Below are 18,508 nucleotides of genomic sequence, written 5' to 3'. Positions count from 1 at the left end.
AAATTGCTGAGCAGGGATAAAATATGATGTTGCCAGTGCCAGGACCTGGGATTCTGGCCCACATTTTGCTTGTGAAAACCATCGAGAAACATGAAGCTTGTAGTTCCCTGGGTAGTGAAGTCCTACTCCCTCTATCAGTAGAAGATGCAGGAATAAAAGAAAACAGTTACATTTCCATTATGCAATACCAGCATCTTATCCTTGGAATAGATTCTATACTTGGGATATGTTAGAACATAGCAAAATTTTCCAAAGGTGATTTTTTGATGATTTGGGGTTTTTTTGTTTGATTTTTTTAAAACAAAGATAATTGGGCAACCAAAGGTGGCTGAGATTCTGGAAATTCAGTCTTGATAGTAAACATATTGGAGTTTTTTCTAGCAAGAAGAAGTGAGCCATGAAGATTGCTTCCTTCCAAAGTGCTTCTGTCAATAACTAATGTTTGCTGACTCAGAGGTTCTGTAAAGAATTTCCTTTATTTTTTAGGAGGAGGAAAAGATTACTTTTAAAGAAATAAAAATGTGGTTGTTTTTATGCTGACCAAGGGGACTGGAAGTTAACCAGCAAACATGTTCTTTTTCTCTTGATTTCACTGGGCATCTGCTTGGTCCACATTGAAAGGATGCTGCCAGATTAACTCGGAAGCATGGAGCTTTGTTGAGGTGTGGGCTTTGACAGTCACTGTTTTGACTCTAACAGGGAGGACTCAGCTGTGTTCAGTCTGCTCCAGTCCCTGTCCCCACTGTGTGCATCAGCTCACACCCTGGAGTGAGATGCAGTCATTGCCCCCAGGCATGTCACATCATGTCGCGAGGATGTGATGTTGCTTTTTATACACCAAGGATGTGCCTCCAATCTTGCAATCTTGGAATCAGGGGCTTTTAAAACTTGGGAGCATCAGCCTTTTCTGCTCATTTCGAAGGCTTAGTGGCCCTTCGGGGTGAGCAGATGAAGACAGGCACACACTTAAGGGACAGGGAAGGAACAAAATCCCGAGAAGTTGCTTAGACAATGTGCTCCCCAGAATGCTTTGTTGTCTGCCAGGGGGTCCATTCATGAAGTTCATGCCTGCCAGTCTGTGGGCACAGGCTATGCCTCAGGTCGGCTGTAGGCCTCTGGCTTTTCTTGGATCTGATCTTTAATCTTTCATTTGTAACACACTCAACAAATATTTCTGTGCCAGCTCATTTTATCCCGGGGGAGTACAGCAGGAGAAAAAAAAGATGTGGTCTCTGCTTTCCTGGGCTGATAGGTCCTGTTGGGGATGGGGTCAACGGAGCTGCAGAAAAAGGGTTTTGGTCACAACTTCAGATAGATGATGGTGCAGGGCTTCCCTGCATCATGAAGGGCAGAGACAGAAAGCAGTCAGTCCATCGCTCTAATCAATAATGAAGCGACAATGAGTGCTGTGCGGGAAAGGCCTGCCAGTCCCCGGGAGCCGTACCGGGGACGCTGGAGCTGCGGGTGGCTGAGGGATGCCTGAGCTCAGCCCTCTGCCCTCCTGTTCACTGGACCTGCTCTGCCTGGCTCCGTGCTTGCTGGTCCAGCCGTAAGGGGTCAGATACGTGACACCTGAGGTTTGTCCCACCTTCACCTTACCCTTCGTGACACTGCTGGTTGAGTGTCAGCATAAACTCCAGCATCTCACCTGTAAAATGGGAGCCACACCCTTCCTCCCTGCCTGTCCTCAAGGGGTTGGGAGGCAACAAGGAGTCCCAGGAGCTAAAGCAAAAAGACTGGAGAAAAAGAACATCACCCAGAATTCAGTTAGTTCGTGTTGCAGAAGGTGCCCTGTGAGTTTCAGTCAGAAGGAATTTTTTAGATGAGCAGGACTTGAGTGAATTTACAAAAAAGTGTGATCTGAGCAGGACTTGAGTGAATTTTTAAAAAGTGTGATCTCCTTTTCCCATACGCAAGAGTTATTTCACAAATAGCAACCTTTACAACATGCTAGAATTCACTAGAGAATTCCTAGTTTTGAAAGGTTTCTGAGATCCTCCCCAGAGCACTGCTGTCTGTAGTGCACTCGGGGGTCATGCTTCTGTACCCAGGAAGTTCAGCCCTCCTGGATGTCTGTAGTTTGAGGGGGGCACGGTAAAGGACACAGGTGGGCCTGGGGACCTCCTCATCTCTTTCAGGTCACTGTGGCTCTCTGCTTCCATTAGGAAAGAGGTGATGCTCCAGAGGTCTTGATAACAGCTGTGATGTATTGAGCACCTGCCATGCACATGAGCTCTTGTAATCCTCCCGGCATCCTTTGAGGGTATTCAAAGGGGAAAGACGACATCATGTCTCCAGGCAAAAGGGGACACTGATGGTCACCAGAACAGAAGTCTGAATGCCATGATTCAGCTCCAGGAATGACATACAACTTGGGACTGGAGTGGAGGGCTGCCGAGGGGCAAGAAGTGGACTGCCCAAGGGGCATATGTCCCATTAAAAGGCAGCTAATAAAACCCCAGGTGGGTGAACTCAGCTTGCCTGGGAGACTTCCAGGGATCGGGTAGGGAGGTAGGTATGGGAGGCCCAAATCCCCTCATGGCTTGGGTTTCCCTGCAGACTCTGCCTGCAGAAGTGGAGAGTTCCCTGTCCTATCCGGGAGCACTGAGGAAAAGGCTGCCCTTTCCCAAACTGTCTGTGCTTTTCCCAGGGGCCATTGTTCCTGGTTGCCAGGCAACTGGGGCCTTCAGGTGTCACCCGGGAGACTGGGGCCTGGGTATTTGGGTCTAGGTCAGGCACAATAATGCCTGCAGAATGAAATGGCATCCCCAGGACCTCCTCTGTCATTTGTCATGCAACTGCAGTTCCCAACGACAGTGGAGGCACGGGGGTTAGGGGGAGGAGGTGGGTGGGGCAGGCAGGGGCGAGGGGCACAGGATGGGGCATCTGATGATCTCCCCAGAGAAGAGCAAACACGTTCCTCTGTGGAGAGGAAATGAGGGCCATTCAGCCTCTGGTGACTTCAGAAGGCCTGCAAAGGGTCTCACTGGGGCTCAGGACTGCCCACTGGGAAATGGGGGCTCACCAGACCTCAGGCCTGGTAATACTCCAGGAAATGCTCAATAACTTAATGGGACCTCTGCTTCCGGGCCAGAGAGCCCCAGGGCGCAGTTAGAGCCAGAGGCTTACCAAATCTAATACAGCAAGGTCACAGGACTGTCCAAAAATGATGGCAAATCAGAGTGACCCTGGGACCCAGCAATGAGTCAGGGGCACAGGAAACCTGGGGGCAGGGTAGAGACATCACTTTTTAGCAGGTTCATGACAAATCCAGATCCTTCCCTCCCCAAACCTGTAAGCACTCATAGGTGTGATTTAGATGCATGAAGAGGAGATAGATTATGTGTAATCTGATGGCAAAATAGCCCTCCCCTCACTTTTATTCTTTAGATTTTAACTGTGGTAAAATACATAACAAAAACTTTGCCACCTTGTTTTTCAGTGTACAGTTTGATAGCATTAAGTATATTCACATTGTTGTACAACCATCTCCAAAACTTTTTTTATCTTTCAAACTGATGCTCTAAACCCATAAAACAACTCCCCTCTTCCTTAACCCCAGCACCTGGCAACCCACCATTCTACCTGCTGTCGTTATGAATTTGACTGTTCTAGGCACCTCATATGAGGGGAAACATGCAGTATTTGTCCTTTTGTGACAGGCTTATTTCACTTAGCATTTAATGTCCTCAAGGTGCATCTATGTTGCAGCATGTGTCAGAATTTCCTTTTTAAGGTGGAATAATATCCCATTGTATGTACACACCACGTTTTGTTTATCCATTCATCTGTTGCTTTCATTGGCTATTGTGAATAATGGTGCTGTGAACACACCTCTCCCTGCTTTGAAAGTTCACTCTGATTTCCTTTATAATCTGGGGACATGAGCTGGTGACTGTTTTCCTTGGTCCTTATCCAAACACTCAAGGCTTCCCAGAAGTGGGACTGCCGGCGATTCCTTTCATGCGCACCAAAGATGCTCATCTTTGGCTGCTTCCTCCTGCTTGTCAGCTTTGCCAGTTCTCTCTTGTGAAGAAGGTCTTAATTCAGGCAGGGAAGCAAGTGGGCTGGGGGCTGGGAACACTGGTCCAGCCACTGCAGGGGAGCTCAGCATCTTGGACGTACATGACTCCCCAGCATGTTCTGGAGGTACCTGGTACTAACTGGACCCCCTATTAGAGAAGGGAGTGCACAGTGAAAAATTAGGATGTGTGACCCTTGGAAATACAGTGAGGGGGCACTTGGTATTTTGTATTCTGTCCAATCATAGTTAGGAGTTCAAGGATAGGGACGGGGGTGGGGGGTGGGGGTCTGGTTACTGGATTGGTAGCCTGGGAGGGGAGCTGCAGTGGCTCAGATGGACAATTCAAGCACAAGGTCGTGGCCATGGGACTGTGACCCGGGGGCCTGTTATATGGTGGCAGCCTGAGGCTCAGGGGACCAAGGGGGCTTTTAGGGGTCCAGGCTGGGATCAGGCATCCTGGGAAGCATAGGGGTTGACTTGGGGATGCCTCAGAGAGCAGCCAAACAAGGCATGCCACAATTCTAAACCCTTTCACCACGGCAGGGTGGGAGCAGACGGGGACCGCACGGGCACCGCAGGTCAGCTCTCTCTGGGCACTGGGATTGCCTGAGCCTGCAGAGGGGCTAGACTGGAGCCTGCAGAGGGCAGGGTCAGGGAGCCAGAGGACGGGATGTGGCCAGCAGAGGGGGACCTCAATTCACATGCCTTGAACCTGGACTTTGAAGAGTTTGGACGCCCTGGGGACCAGGTCAGTGTGCCAGTATGGGCATGCAGCCATAGGGCCAAGTGAGGTGATTGTCCTGGAGCTTCAGTTTCACTTAAAAATGTTGGGGATGGGCAGTTAGGTCATTAAAACAGTTTTCAATATTACGTTTAGATAGTGGCTAAAGTAGTGCCGTTAGGGGCCAGGCTTGGTTCCGGATCCCAGCTCTGTCATTTGCAAGATGTGTAACCTTCCCTGTTAAGCAACCTCTCTTTGCCTCAGTTTCCTCATCTGTAACATGAAGGTGTTTATAGTACCTACCTCAAAGGCTTGTTATTACAAATGAAGTGTTATATACAGTACAAAGAGCTCTGCACAGTCCTGAAAGAAGGCAAGATCTCAATACATATTAATGGCTGTTATTATCATGACTGTTGATGAAACTGAAAATGGGACATTAAGGAGAATGCAAAATGGACTAAAATGTTTAAGATAAAACAAAAGATCTCCAAGAGGTTCTGTGCTTGGGGTGGCTGTCCTCTGCCTTTAGGGTACTTACTGGAGCCTTTTGGGAAATGTCATAGGCTCCAGGGAGCAGGACTCACATCTGTTGCTCGCAGGGCATCTCCAGTGCCTGGCTCGGAGTGCGGTCCCCAGAAATACTTGTTGAGTGTAGCAACTGTGTCCCTGGCCAGTGCCGTGCAGCGCTGGGTCCAGGGCTGGGTGGGCGTGGCCTCAAGAGAGGCCTTGTTTGCATTTTCCAGTCCACCAGAGGCAGTTAGCGTCCAGGAGGAAATTTGTTTGAATTAACTGCTTGAATGGGCCTGTTTGGGATGAGAGTGTGTGTGGTGAGAGATGTTGGCAGAATTTGAGAAGTGCATTGGGAGGCCCCTTGTGGCCCTGGAGGGACAGCTGCACAGAGAGTGAAAGGCTGCTTCTGGCTGAGCTGCACTCTGGGGCAGAAGGAAGTGTCTTGCTCTGGTGATGGATGGAGAAGGTCACAGTCACCCATGGTGCCCTCACTTAGCCTGTGTCATGCTCGGTCCTCACCTGTCAGGGTCTGCTTGGGCTCCACACACTCCATTCAACATCCCAGCCACCCACAGTTTGATGAACAAGACTGAGTTAGCCCTTGTGTCTGGGATTTCACCCATGCAGGAAATATGGGCTCCTTGGGGGTCCAGACCATGGGACATATTCCCCGAGCAAATCCAGGTGAGAGGGAAGGAAGACAGAAACATCCTTATATATCCAGACTCCAGGTAGATTGGCCAGGACACCACCACCACCACCAATCATAATAGCAGGGCTGATGGTGGGTTTCCCTGTGTCCCATGTTGTCCTAAATGCTTGACATACATCAACTCATTTAATCCTCCCAATCACCTTCTGACATAAGTGTAATTATCTTTATTTCACAGCTGGGAAACTGAGGCACAGAGAGGTTAAGTAATTTGCCCAAGGTCCTACAGCCAGAAAGTAGAAGAGCCAGTGCTGGAGCCCAGGCAGTCTTATTCTCTTATTATTTCTTTAATCTTCTTACCACTTCCATAGAGTTGGGATCATATGCCCAGTTTTTTCTGAGAACACCAAGCTTACAAAGTAACTCTGAGGTGACCCAGCTGGGTGGGATATGAGCCCAGACAGGCTCTTTCTGCAGGACCTTTGGAGCCCTGTCTGCATGGACCTCCTGTGGCACCTGTGCCCCTTTGCCCACACCTGCCGCTGGTGTAGTGGATGATCTGTGGTGTCACCCATCCATGGCCAAGGATGCATGTTTCCTGGCTTCAGCTACTCTGGGGAACATCAGACTTGGGGGTTGGGACTTCTGGGACTCTGTGAGCTTTATTCAAAGGATGTTTTCTGGAAGTTTCCATTTCCCAGGTTTCAGTTCACCCTCTTGTATTTTCTGGGCTGCTCCCAAATGTCCTGTTATTTCAGTCTCTTCAAGAAGGGCACTGGGTTAAGTGAGCAGCTAAATGTGATTTTGCTGGAAACCTTTGACAGACTTTGTGTGCATATATGTGGTAAAATATATATAAAATTTACCATTTTAACTATTTTAGGTGTACAGTTCAGTGGCATGAAGTACATTCCTATCACCACCAGAATTTTTCATCTTTCCAAACAGAAACTCTATGCCCACTGAGCACTAACTCCCCCTCCTTCCCATCCTGGTAGATCCTGGCAACCACCATTCTACTCTCTGTCTCTATGAATTTGACCACTCTAAGTACCTTATGTAAGTGGAATCATACAGTATTTATCCTTTTCTGACTGGTTTATTTCGTTTGCATATTTTTCTCAGGTTCATCCATATTGTGATATGTGACATGATTTCCTTCTTTTTAAGGCCAACTAATATTCCATCGTATGTACAGCCAACATTTTGCTTGCCCATTCCAGCCCTGATGGACACTTGGGTTGCTTCCACCTGGTCTGGGAACGCTGCTGTGAACATGGTGCACAAGTCTGTTTGAGTCTCTGTTCCCAGTTCTTTTGTGTTCTATACCTACAAGTGGAATCCCTGGACCAAATGGTAGTTCTATGTTTAATTTCTTCAGGGACTGCCATACTGTGCCGGACATTTTACACAGATAAGCCCCTCATCAGAGCAGATGCCTGATCTAGGGTTTAGAAGCTTCACTCATCTGGCTCTGATGCTATCCAAAACTTCTGTCCCAATGTCCCCTTTTCCTGGACCTGCCTCCCTGCCATGGCAGCTGAGAGATGGCCCACCAAAGATACTGTTTCCATCTGATTTTGCTCTTCTTGTTGCCTTCACCCCCTTTGGGATCTGGAGGTCATGCCAGGGCCAAGCAGGTGTGTGAATCCACCACAGGGCCTGGGCGAGGAGAGAGGTGGCCTTGGTCCTGGGTGAGGGTCCGGCTGGGGCACTCGAAGGGGTTGAGTCTGCATCCAGCAGTGAAGGGACATGTGAAGGGGAGTGGGCAAGGTCATGTTGTCCTGACCCCATGCCCAGGGCCTGATGTGCCACCTGGGAGGAGACACCTGGGAACTGCCTGCCGGATGAGGAAATGAAGAGGGCCGAGCTGGTTGTAGTGACTGACAGCAGTTCAGGGTCACTGTCTTGGGAGGCTGGGGCGACAGGCTGCTGCCTCTTGCAGGAGAGGGGAGGGAAGGGATGGTGGTGTGGCTTGGAAATGACCATCTCTTCCCTTGCGCAGTGTGAATCGGTCACAGGACTCCTGGCTGGACCATTCTGCAGCTCAGATTTCCTCATCTTAGAATAAGGAGCCCTAGACGATCTGGCTTGACAATCCATGTTTGGTGGACTCCTGGGGGTCTTAACTGAGAACCAGGCACTGTGCTAAGTGCTTCACATAGAATACTGGGCTTAATCCTTACAACATCCCATGAAGGATTTATATTAGCTCCATTTTACTGAAGTGAAAACTAAGGCACGGATGGGTTAAGCAGTTTGCCAAAGACACATAGTGTAAGCAGAGAAGATGGGAGTGGATAGAGACAGTCTGAGCACATAGATTGGAATTGAAACTGCTTCTCTACATCCACAAAATAGAATGGCTAACTTTTATCCTCTCCTAGGATTTTTTGGCTTAGTTTTTCAGGGCATATATTTAAGGAATAGGGAAAGAATGGGCCTTACAGCTTTTTCTGCTGCCAGAAGGCTGGAGAGACTGAATATCCTTGGGTATAATTCTAAGTGAGATCTTTTCTCCCTCTGGCAGGATCTGGTGGAGGCTGAAATTCATCACAGCCACCACATCCTCTGCTTTCCTCTTCATCTTGTTCTTGCACAAACAAGAAACCTCAGTCACGATTCCAGCTGGGCATCCTCTGTCTCTTAGCAACCGCCATCAGCCCGGGGCTCTGGGCTCCAGGCGAGCCTTTCTTTGCTGTACTACTTTCTGTGGATTCTACACACACAATGGGCATCGGGTGGGTGGGTGGGTGGGGGAGCATGTTAGTCCTGCACTTCCGTTCCTGGAGTCAGAAAGAGGAGGGGGAGACCCTGATCTGGGAAGTTGGGTCTGGCTCCCAGCTCTTTGCTGAAGAGGAGAGGGATTTGGCGAGCATGTGTGTGCACTCGGGTGAGTATGTGTGCTGTGGAGTCATAGCTGGCCTGGGCTGCCCGAGGCAGGCACTGTGCCAGGTGGGAGATGAACACTCCTGGCTAGCCTGCTGGGCCCATCTTCACGATTACACGTGTTTGTTCAAAAGACTCGTTTCTCAAATGCAGTGAAGAGCCCCCTGGGACTGTGGCTCGGCTTTTGTGTGGAAAGGGAGGGACAGAACAGTAGAGGTTTGCTGAGAGAGGTCACCGGGGACTGAGGATTGAAGGATGGGCCAGGCTTGAGGCCGGCCTTACTGTGTGGGGCAGAGGGGCCTGACCTGCATGCCGCCCACAGCGCTCAGCTCCTCTTGACACTGTATGAGGGGTTCCAAGGAGCTTTTGTTTGGCTTATTTAGGAGGCCAGTGTGGAGCTGTGTTTGTCAACTTATTGAAAGTCTTTGCCTTTGGGGTTTCTATCTCTCATCCCCAAAGAATCATCACTTCAGTCTTATATGAACTGGAAAGAACCTGAGAGGGTTTCATCCACATCCTGATTTTAGGGGAAACAGAGGCCCAGAGAGGTGGTATGAGTTACTCAGAGTCTTGCAGTTGTGGGGGAACAGAGCCGGGAGCCACACTTCGGACCCCTCAACTCCACTTCTGTGCCTGGTTCTTTCTAAAGTGGAGCTTGCATACATAGAAGTAAGCCGATAGAGGCTGCTGGGCTCATCTGTCCCCAGAGCACATGGTTTTAGATGAGGCCCTTGCAGGGTTGCGTCCTCACACCTGAAGGGATCTGACCCTGCTGGAGAGAGCCCTTGAGTCCGTCCCCTAAGAAGACAGTGAGCTGCACCCTCCCAGCGTCTCAAACAGCACAGGGCCACCATGTGGATCAGTGTCCTTCTGTGCACGCTCAGGAAACAAACAGGGCGGGAAGCGAGCGTGAGACGAGGGTCACCACTCCCGGGTCTGAGTTCTGCCTCTTCCCTTCTTGCTGTGGCTGTGAGGGCATCACATCTGCACATGGGGGTCAGGAGCCTCCATAAAGTTCTTCCAGATCCAGCAGTATGAGAGCTCCTAGGAGGGCTGCCTGTTCTTGGTCACTTATTCTTCCATTCCATGGATGTTTGCTGAGTGGGTCCCATGTGCCTGACACTGAGCTGGGTGTCAGGAGACTAGGAGACAACACCTGGGCCAGCTGTAAAGTGGCACTCACAGACAGCCTAGTGTTGGCTTCTGTTAGTCAGCAAAACGGAACCCTCAGACCCCCCTTGGCCCTGCTCCTGGGAGCCAGCCTCTGGCCCTCAGGTTGGTTCATCAGCTGAAACAGATGGATGAAGAGGTATTCATTCCCCGCCCCCACCCTGCCCCTCTCAGGTGAAGGCCAGTTTGGGCCCTGAGGTTTCACTAGCTCCTGGAACACCTCTGGAGATGAATGTGGTGTGAATGCCAGGAAGCAGTGAGTACTCCCTCCTAATTCATTGTTTACCCTGACCTTCAAGGGGTTTTCTTCTCTAAGAAACGCCCACATTGCATGTGGGAATTTGTACATGTGTGCAAACTAATTGCACTTTGCATGTATGTCCTTTACAGTTTACAAAACACTCTACATTGGCATCTACATCAATTTTCACACAAGCAAGATGTTCCCCATCCAAGCAAAACAAAACCTTAATGTCTTAAAATTATTGAGAATTTAATACCTTGTTTAAAAATTAATTAGGACAAAAGCATCTAAAATGAGATCTCTGTCCCCCTCCAGATCTCCTGTTTGCCTTTCCTGGACGCAGCTACTAAACCACTTCATGTAGAGATTTCCAGGAATAGTCTCTGCGTATGAAGACATAGCTGTACTCCTCTCCCACTTCTTTCTCCCTCTCCCTGTATACGGGAGCATGCCCTGTTCTTTTCATTCCAGTAGAGCTGCTGTATATCCGCACATGTCAAGCTGCCGCTCCTTTTCTTAGCACCACAGGCTCTCACTGTATGTTTCATCCAGAGCCATTATGCTGTTTTTAGTCTTTTGCTTCTTATAAATATTGCTACACACAAATATCATTGTAAGTCTGACCCTTGCACTTACATCAGTAGGCTTATAGGACCAACTCCTAGAGTGGAAGTCCTGTCACAGTGCAATTTGTTTTATGATGGCTATGGCCAGATTGCTGTCCAGGAAGGCAGTACCATCTCCACAGTACATGAGAATTTCTGTTTTTCCACACCTTTTTCAGATTGGGCATTATTAACATTTTTCATTTTGGCCAATTTGATAGGCTAAAAAAAAGCATTTTGTTTTAACTTGTATTTCTTTAATTATGAGTGTGGTTGAACATCCCTTTTTAATGTTTTTAAGGCTGTGTGTATTCATTTTTTTGTTAAACAGCTCATTCAAGTCCTTTGCCCATTTTTCTATCTACCTCTATTTTATATGAGAATATACTGAAGCTCAGAGAGGTTAAGCCAGTTATCTTAGGTCACACAGTGGTCATATGGCAGAGCTGGGACAAGAATCCACTCTTCTGATTCCTGGTCTACTGCCCAGGTCCTTCTGCTGCCCAGGCTGCCTCACTGCACATGGGCTGGACTGGGCACACATGGAGTGCCCCTGGGAGGGGAACAGGCCTCATGTGGTATTCCCAGGAATACCACTGGCCCTGAGAGGAGTGTGGGGGGTCTTCAAGGTGTTCCCAAAGCGAAGCCCCCTCAGTCTGGGCCTTGATTCCTAAAGAGCTTCTAAGTCCTATCTCTCCCTGGTAGGCTGGATGGGCACACGTGTGGATGTTTGCTTCCCAGTTTATCCCCCCAGATGCCCATCCCTACCCAAGAGAGGCTCTCTAGCTGGCATTATTGTTTGTACCCATGAATTATTGATAAGGCGTGAAATGGCTGGAATAGCAGGGCTCGCGGAAAGGCAGCCACTGTGCTGAGGAGGAGTGCAGGACTGACAGGCCGTCACCCCTGGGCCCCAGCCTTCCCAAGTCCAGTGGTCCCCTCTGAATGTCAGAAGGTGTCACAGACCTCCCCTCCACTCTCCTGCTGGGCCATAACTGGACTTGGAGCATGTGTCATTTCAGAAAAATTCAGGGACAAAACTACCATGAATTGAATACTGTTTTATTTAGATAATTAAAAAATTTATAAAGGTTATACATACTCATAAAAATTCAGAGAGCCCAGAACCGTTTATCATGTAGAAAGTGAAATCCTGTGTGGTCTCCCTGCTGAGGCTTCCCATACAGAAATGCTTTTAAGTGAGTTTGTTTTTTACTCACCCTGAGTCTGTGTATGTGTGAAAGGCATACTGTTTATTCAGGCAACGATGTTTGATGGAGAGATTTGGGACTCCTTGGAATGTGTCCTATGCTGCCTGAGGGCTGGTGAGCCTCTGGCTGTGAAGGAGGCTTTAGGGCTTCTCTTTGGCACGGAAGTTTTTCTTGTGTTTCTGTTGTTAGGTGTTGACTCCTCATGAACGGGGACCCTGCACTAGGTGTCTTCTCTGTCTCCAGAGTCGCCTAGACCCGGGCTTGGCACATAATAGGTGCTGGTTCTGAATTGTCTGGAGACAGTCCCGTTGTTCTGGAAAAATCTCACTGGCCAGTCTCCCCATGGATTACATTCTTTGCCAAACAAAGGAGGTCCCCCCACTTCCTGTCTGCTGGGTGGCTTGCACCTTCACATTCCATGGAACTTTTGAAGGGATCTATTCATTTTGCTGAAATGTGGTATGCTGATAAAAGGGTCAGGTTTTTAGGGAGAAGTTGCTCAACATTTGTGAGTTTGGCAGTCCCTTTAGGGAGGACAGAATGTGGACTTCTGAGGATCATTTCTTTGGGAAAGAGGGAGCAAGGAATGCTGGGAAGAGTGTGACCAACTCTGTGAAGTGGCACGAATGTTATATAGCTCCCTACCTCAGTTTCTTCACCTGTAAGTGGGAATAATAACAGAACTTACAGGGATGTTGTTTGGGTTCTTTGAAGGATGTTTGAGGGGTCTTGGTACAAGTCTGGCTTCAACAAATAGTAGCTCCCTTCCTGCATTAAATGGCTTTTGCATCTATTGACAAGGACCAGAGTTGAAGTGCCAGGAGGTGCTGGAGAGAGTGACTCTTTTGATAGAGACAGATGACATAAGCATCAGGAGAGCTGGTGAGTAGGTGGGGCACCGACTTGGAGATGGTCCACGGAACGCAGGAAGTGAGGCAGCTCCAGGCCTGACTTCCAAAGCCCGACCAAGTTTGCTGGCCTAGCAGAGTGGCTACTGGACAAGGAAATCCCAGGGAGTATCATTGGTGCTCAGCAAACCTTTGTTGAATGAATGAACGTGCCCCCATGCTGCTTTCCAGGGGACACCAGCCTCTCTGAGTTCCTCAGCTGCGCCACCCTCCTACTCACCTCTGGGCTTGTACACGCTGTTCTCTCAGCCAGGAGCATAACCTCCCTGAGAGATGCACATGCATGTGTGTGCGCGAATGCATGACCACACACACTCACCCACCACCTGGACAATTTATCACCCTCTGGGTCTCAGCAGAGACGCTGCTTCCTCAGTGAAGCCTCTCATCACCTCACTAGGCTAGATGGGGTCCTTTGCCATGGTCTGCCTCAATGCCCTTGACTTGACCTTTTTGTAACATGCCTCAGGTCTTGGACACTTGCAAGTATCTATTCAGAGCCTGTGGCCCTGGAAAATGTGGTGCACATCCATTGAGTTCTCAGTGTCCCAACACTGGAGGGTCCTTGCTATCCAGTGGGTCAGTAAATATTTGTTCAATGAATGTCCTAAGAATCTTCTCCCCTACTGATTATTGTTCACATGAAAGCAGGGTTTCACTTGCCTAAAATGGAGTTGTGAGAGTGTTGACACTGACCTCATGACATGGTAGACCAGCTTTCATTACGGTCGGGATCAGCAGCCTTTCAGAAATGTAGTCGGCTCTTTCTTTGGGAGGAGCATGGCTTAATAGACTCGGGATTCAGAGTGTGTTCAAATCTTAGTTCTGGGAGTTACTGGGTGGCCCAGAGTGGTGGCTTAATCTCTCTATCCCTGTAAAGTGGGCATGATAACTTCCACAGTTAGCTGCCTTCTAAGAGTGTTGTATGGGTTAAATGAGACATACGGGCATTTAGCAATTATCCAGGAGTGAGTGCTCAATAAATATAATAAAATTTTCATATTGTTTCATGTGTGTCCACCCTGTCAAGAATCTGCATTTATAAAGCAGTGGAGTGGAGCTGGACTACAGCTTAGGCAGGAATGGGTGGATGAGATGGAATTCAGGTAAGAACTGTGTGTCTGAGAGGTCTTGTAATGGAAGGCAGGAGGGAAATTGGATTAGCAAAAAGGCAGGGGTGGCCTTGCAGGATCATGCTGCACTCAACCTGAGGTTTTCCTGGCATGGACTTAGGACTTGGGTTCAAATCTTGACTCCACTACTTGAAAATTAAGCATTATTGTGGGTAAGTTGCTTCATGGCTAAGCCTCAGTTTCCTCATCTGCAAATAGGGTAATGACAGCAACCCCACAGAATTACTATAGGCATGCATAAGAGAATGTATAGACAGGACCTCACTAGATCTGGTGCATAGTATGGCTTAGTAAATGTTTAAGGAGAGAAAGATGGTGGGCTTTGCACATGTTTGAAGGGATGGTGGATCTAAGAGCAGGGCAGACTAGTCTGCTTGTCCCGGTGAGAGATTGTGTAAGTCTGAGGGAGGTGGGGTAAGCTGAGTGCGTTCAGCATGGCTTCGCAGGGTGACACCGCTTATTGTGTAATTATGGAACCACTTGCATAAAAATGAAAATACGGGTCCAGATGGCAGGCCTTCCTTGCTGTTGAGAGGCAGAACTAATGAACTTAACAAATCACTGATAATTAATTTTCAAAAGCCAAAGGAAACCGGAGAGTGATGAATAGGTCTACAGAAGGAGAGTGCAGAGGAGCACCAACTGCCAGCTGGGAGAAAGGTGTGAGATGCTGGCACTTCCAGGCCAGTGAGACGCATCTTGGTGCCTTACAGCCAGGGTGGACAGGAGGCGAGAGGAGGCGTACAGGTAATACACTAGTCACAACAATATGGGCCAACTTTGGTTGAGCCCTTCTATGTGTGAGGGACTGGGTTGAGCATTTTATCTGGATCATCTCTCATTTCGGATAGGCAGCTTCTCCCATTGGGTGGGCATGGGAGGCGGGGAGAGAGGGCCAGAGTCCAGGGGCTAGTGGGAGCCTTTATCTTGGCACCAGGGAGCAATGAGGCAAAACAGTGGTGAGAGTTACTATTTACAGAGCACTTGCTGTGTCCAAGCACCCTGCCCACTACCTCTTCTGCAGGTATTGTCCACTCAGAATCACAAACATCCTAGGCAGGAGGCACTTGCCCTGTGCTCTTAGCAGCTGCAAAGCGTGAAGAAAGCTCAGCCCCATTCAGAGCCGCCCACTGGATGCGGTGTGAAGCATGCAGGATGGTCAGCAGGCCTAGGTTTCAGCCCCAGTCCTCTGAGACAAGTCATGGCACCTCCCAGATTTTTGTGTCTCTAACAATAAGAGGTGAGTGGTGATTTGAATTAGGAAGGTACAAATTTTACAGGCATTAGCCTGTTTATTCAAAATAAATCCCACAGGGAACCCTGTGATATAAAACAAACCTGCAGGGGAGGGGGAGCCCTGTACACTCATTCGCTGCCCCCGGCCTGCCTCCAAAGCCATGTGGGGGACATGTGGATTGTCACCATGACCTCCAGGGCTTCCTTAGCTCCACTCACCAGAGTTTCTGTGGCTCCAACAGTCACAGTGAAATGGTCATAGGGCGAGGGGAGGGGGGTGCTGTGGAGAGCTACCTGCACTAACAGGGGGCCTGGCACACTGTTCTCTTTCACTCAATTCTGGGCCAGAGTCTGGCTCTGCATTTGCAAGCTGTGCAATCCCAGGAAACTAGCTTAACCTCTCTGAGCCTCATTTGGCTCAAGTGTAAAACTGAGATAAAACTTCATTAGGTTGGTGTAAGGATTAAATGCTGTAATGTATGTAAAGCTCTCAGCTCTGTGCATGGTGCCTAGATCAACTATAAAGGTGGCTTACTGATAAATGATTGCTAAATGAATAAGTACTCTTGTATATATATAATTTTTTTTTTTTCTTTCAAGACTATGTGAGGGAGAATTATAAGCTGGGAAGATAGAACAATGTGTCAGCATTAGGCCAGTGGGGGATGAAATGACTGATCTGGCTGATAGGGCTGAAATGTTCGGGTTCCTTTGTCTTCCTAGCTGGCTGCCAATGCAGAGCGGGTGGCAGCCATGCCCCTCCCAGATGCTGCTGGGCCACCTCCTGCCTGTCCCATAGGGGCCCAGTGACAAAGCCAGGGAGGATGGGTGAGCCCAAGGCGCTGTCTCCAAGTCCTCCCGGACACTCCCGGTGACCTCTGCATGCCGCCTGCCACGTCAGCCTTCTGTTCATGTCCCGTCAGCCAGCTTTCTCCCTGACTGCGCTCGGATTTGAGCCTTTGTCAATTCATGTTTCCAGATTAATTAGCGAGGCCCCATGTCAGATGCTAACTGAAACCCAGATGTCGGCTTGGTTCTCTCATCAAATCATTTTGTACCAGTAATTGAAGAACACAGAGGCAGCAGTTAGGTTGGCCAGAAACGGTTCACTGCCCCCTCCCCTTTCCATTAAAAGATAGACTCCCCGCCTCCTTCCCCCAGAGGATCATGGACAAGGGGATTTTCCTGCCCTCTTGGTAATAATGGAGATGGTGATGAGCTGAGCTGTCGCCCTGACCTTCATGTTGGAGGTAGGGTTCCCCAGATGAGTTTCCTGAGGGTTTGTAAGAAGGTGCAAAGGACAGGGGGAAGAGGAACTCTTTCTAATTTTATCTTTAGCCAAAAACTGTTTTCCCAGTCTAGGAGGTTGGCCTCTAGAAGAACAGTTATGAGGACAATAACAGTCATCAATGGGCGCTGTTGGGTGTGTGGACCTTTCCAGCTTCTGAGTGATCTGTGTGTGTCTGGGTGGAACGGACAGGGCAGAGCAGGGATTTATTTCCATTTCTCTCTACATTGTGTTGTGAATGTGTGAATACATTTTTTAGGGCTACCATTTACTGAGCACTTACTATGTCCAAGTCATCATGGTAATACCTTACATATAGTAGCTCATTTAATCTCACAGCAACCCTATGAGGTGAGGAAATGCTGGCTCAGAGAGGTTAATTAACTTGCCCAAGGTCACACAGCTAGTGTGCAACATTGCTGGGGTTTGAACTGTTAAGCATGTTGCTTTGGTCTGTTTAGTGGAAGTAGCAGTTGCAGGAAAGACTGGCCATCTCTTCTTCCTCCCTAAGAAACGTGTGTGCTCCTGGGCAGATGAGACAGGCACAGGTTTTGGTTTTATCCTCTCCTTTCTCAGTTGAGTGTCAAACCCCACAATGACCATTTTGGACTAGAGGAACACTTTGATGGTTGGTGTAGGATGATACGGGGTGCTGGTCTGTTAGCTCGGGCTAGAGCTTGAAGTATGTCCCACAGGCTGAAGAAAGCCCTTGAGATCTGGGAGCAGGCCCTAAACGCCATTGCTTGGTGGGAACCCCAGCCCCCCTGAACTGAGAAGTGGAAGATGGAGTCAAGAAAGATCCGGGTTCTTTGGGAAGCTGATGGGCATTTCAAAAATGAAGATTCACATCAAACTCCCTCAGCCTATGATCTTAGATTGTTCATGGCACCTCTTTGAGCCTCAGTTTCCCCATCATCAAAATGGGCTTAAAACCTTCTTGTGCCATGGAGTTTTTGTGAAGCTGCCTTGGGTATTGTGTGATAGGCCCTTAGGAAATGTTAGGGGGCCATGTGGGGGTCTCGATACCTCACAACTTCTAAATTTAGTAAAATAGCATCTTAATACTACACGCAAGGAGTTGGGATGGCCATTTTCAAACAATAGAGATATAAGAAACTGCTTGTTAAAAATGTGGATTTCAGAGCCCTTCCCCAGACATTCTAATCTAGAATCTGAAACTGTAACTAGAAATCTGCATTTTGACAACACTCCTGGAGATTCTGGCATACACTCAGAAGTTTCAGATGTCATAGCCAGCAGTGACCTCAGAGATCTTTTAGGCCCTCTCCCTTCATTTTATAGAGAAGGAAAACGTTAGATTGAAACTCAGAAATGAATTGCCTTCAAGGAGGGCTAGAAGTAGACCTTAGTTGGCTGATTTTTCAGAATAGTAACTGATAACTGAGGAGTGACTTACATATGGGTGACAAGGCCAAAGCCTTATAGCCTTTTTCAGAGTTAACAACCAACAAAAATCTAAAAAAGAGATTTATACCCTTCTCAAATTCTATCCCTACAATTTAGGTACACTGTCACCAGGTAGCAGTAGTGTTTCATAGACCCTTGAGGGTTAAGTTCCTCAAGGGTTAAATCCACAGCCTCATGGATTTATACCTCAAGTAGTTGCATCCTTTTTTCCCCTTAAAGATAAATAGCTTTATTAAACTAGCTGAATGTAAGCAAACATCAATCAAATATTTAAGTGGAGAGTATGTTTAAGGCAAATAAATTATTAGAGGCAAGAAACTGTCTTTCCTTATGATTTTAAATACTTTGCAGTCTTTCTCTGTATTTGGTTCTTTTTTTTAATCTACTTAAGTTTTTGCACTCCACTCAAGTGCTTTATTCTTAGAACTTACAGGGTAGGGTTCCTCCATGTCAGAGCCTCTTTAACTTTTCTCCATGTCAAACATT

At 48.2% G+C, this 18,508-nt stretch overlaps 1 protein-coding gene across 1 annotated transcript in view; it reads left to right on the top strand.

Annotated features, from left to right (window-relative positions):
• SLIT1 (slit guidance ligand 1) overlaps window positions 1-18,508 on the top strand; it is a 158,523-nt gene that overhangs the window by 46,393 nt on the left and 93,622 nt on the right. The gene's annotated exons all lie outside the window — the stretch shown is intronic.

This window comes from Manis pentadactyla, chromosome 8 (genome assembly GCF_030020395.1).
Source record: "Manis pentadactyla isolate mManPen7 chromosome 8, mManPen7.hap1, whole genome shotgun sequence".
NCBI classification, from domain to species: Eukaryota; Metazoa; Chordata; class Mammalia; order Pholidota; family Manidae; genus Manis; species Manis pentadactyla.
This window is presented reverse-complemented; position numbering and strand designations above follow the sequence as displayed.